Here is a 3,154-nt window from a genome sequence, read left to right on the forward strand (position 1 = left end):
TCGACGAACGTTTCTATGGCAACGACAGGATCTTCTATTGGGAGGCGAGTATCTCTTTTCGGATGCACTATTACTTATTTATTGGATTCGTCGATCCCTCACAATGACGAATAAACATAGAAATAGTGTCGCTATGAAATACTGTAGGTTCTATGCCTTCTCTTTCTAAATCGGAGAACGTTTCGATGGCAACGAGAGGATCTTATATTGGGAGGCGAGTATCTCTTTTCTGATGCACTATTCCTTCTTTATTGCATCCGTCGATCCCTCACAATGACGAATTACCACAGAAATTGCGTCGCTATGAAATACTATAGGATCTATGCCTTCTCTTTCTAAATCTAGGAACGTTTCTATGGCAACGACAGTATCTTATATTGGGAGGCGAGTATCTATTTTCGGATGCACTATTCCTTCTTTATTGCATCCGTCGACCCTCCCAATGACGAATTAACACAGAAATTGCGTCGCTATGAAATACTATTGGTTCTAAGCCTTCTCTTTCTATATCGAGGAACCTTTCTATGGCAAGGCCTGGATCTTATATTGGGTATCGAATATCTGTTTTCGGATGCACTATTCCTTCTTTATTGATTTCGTCGATCACTCACAATGACGAATTAACACAGAAATTGCGTCGCTATGAAATACTATAGGTTCTATGCCTTCTCTTCCTAAATCGAGGGACGTTTCTATGGCAACGACAGGATCTTATATTGGGAGGCGAGTATCTCTTTTCGGATGCACTATTCCTTCTTTATTGCATCCGTCGATTCCTCACAATGACGAATTAACTCAGAAATTGCGTCGCTATGAAATACTATAGGTTCTATGCCCTCTCTTTCTAAATTGAGGAACGTTTGTATGGCAACGATAGGATCTTATATTGGGAGGCAGTATCTCTTTTCGGATGCACTATTCCTTCTTTATTGTATCCGTCGATCCCTCACAATGCCGAATGACTACAGAAATTGGGTCGCTATGAAATAGAGTAGGTTTTATTTCTTCTCTTTAAAAATCGAGGAACGTTTCTATGGCAACGACAGGATCTTCTATTGGGAGGCGAGTATCTCTTTTCGGATGCACTATTCCTTCTTTATTGCATCCGTCGATCCTTCACAATGACGAATTAACACAGAAATTGCGTCGCTATGAAATACTATAGGTTCTATGCCTTTTCTTTCTAGATCGAGGAACGTTTCTATGGCAACGACAGGATCTCATATTGGGAGGCGAGTATTTCTTTTCGGATGCACTATTCCTTCTTTATTGCTTCCGTCGATCCCTCACAATGACGAATAAACACAGAAATTGCGTCGCTATGAAATACTATAGGTTCAATGCCTTCTCTTTCTAGATCATGGAACTTTTTATGGCAACGACATGATCTTATATTGGGAGGCGAGTATCACTTTTCGGATGCACTATTCCATCTTAATTGCATCCGTCGATCCTTCACATTGACGAATTAACAGAGAAATCGTGTCGCTATGAAATACTGTGAGGTATATGCCTTCTCTTTCTAAATCGGAGAATGTTCCAATGGCAACGACAGGATCTTACATTGGGAGGCGAGTATCTCTTTTCGGATGCACTATTCCTTCTTTATTGCATCCGACAATCCCTCAGAATGAGGAATTAACACAGAAATTGCGTCGCTGTGAAATACAATAGGTTCTATGCCTTCTCTTTCTATATCGAGGGACGTTCCTATGGCAACGTCAGGATGTTCTATTGGGAGGCGAGTATCTTTTTTCGGATGCACTATTCCTTCGTTATTGCATCCGTCGATCCGTCACAATGACGAATTAACACAGAAATTGCGTCGCTGTGAAATACAATTGGTTCTATGCCTTCTCTAACTAAATCGAGGAACGTTTCTATGGCAACGACAGGATCTTCTATTGGGAGGTGACTATCTCTTTTCGGATGCACTGTTCCTTCTTTATTGCATCCGTCGATCCATCACAATGACGAATTAACACAGAAATTGCGTCGCTATGATATAGTATAGGTTCTATGTCTTCTCTTTCTAAATCGAGGAACGTTTCTATGGCAACGACAGGATCTTATATTGGGGGGCGAGTATCTCTTTTCGGATGCACTATTCCTTCTATATTGTATCCGTCGATCCCTCACAATGACGAATTAACACAGAAATTGCGTCGCTATTAAATACAATAGGTTCTATGCCTTCTCTTTGTAAATCGAGGAACGTTTCTATAGCAACGACAGGATCTTCTATTGGGAGGCGAGTATCTCTTTTCGGATGTACTATTCCTTCTTTATTGCATCCGTCGATTCCTCACAATGCGAATTAACACAGAAATTGCGTCGCTAAGAAATACTATAGGTTCTATGCCTACTCTTTCTAAATCGAGGAACGTTTCTATGGCAACGACAAAATCTTCTATTGGGAGGAGAGTATCTCTTTTCGGATGCACTATTCCTTCTTTATTGCATTCCTCGAGGCCTCACAATGTAGAATTAACACAGAAATTGCGTCGCTATGTAATACAATAGGTTCTATGCCTTCTCATTTTAAATCGAGGAATATTCCTATGGCAACGACAGGATCTTATATTGGGAGGCGAGTATCTCTTTTCCGATGCACTATTCCTTCTTTATTGCATCCGTCGAACTCACACAATGAAAAATTAACACATAAATTGCGTCGCTATGAAATACTATAGGTTCTATGCCTTCTCTTTCTAAATCGACGAACGTTTCTATGGCAACGACAGGATCTTATATTGGGAGGCGTGTATCTCTTTGCGGATGTACTATTCCTTCTCTATTGCATCCGTCGATCCCTCACAATGACCAATTAACACAGAAATTGCGTCGTGTCGAAATACTTTAGGTTCTATGCGTTCTCTTTCTCAATCGAGGAACGTTTCGATGGCAACGACAGGATCTTATATTGGGAGGCGAGTATCTATTTTCGGATGCACTATTCCTTCTTTATTGCATCCGTCGATCCCTAACAATGACAAATTAACACAGAAATTGCGTCGCTATGAAATACTATAGGTTCTATGCCTTCTCTTTCTAAATCGAGGAACGTTTCCATGGCAACGACCGGATCTTATTTTGGGAGGCGAGTATCTCTTTTCCGATGCACTATTCCTTCTTTATTGCATCCGTCGATCCT

Source organism: Schistocerca cancellata, unplaced genomic scaffold (assembly GCF_023864275.1).
Source record: "Schistocerca cancellata isolate TAMUIC-IGC-003103 unplaced genomic scaffold, iqSchCanc2.1 HiC_scaffold_1100, whole genome shotgun sequence".
In the NCBI taxonomy this organism is placed as follows: Eukaryota; Metazoa; Arthropoda; class Insecta; order Orthoptera; family Acrididae; genus Schistocerca; species Schistocerca cancellata.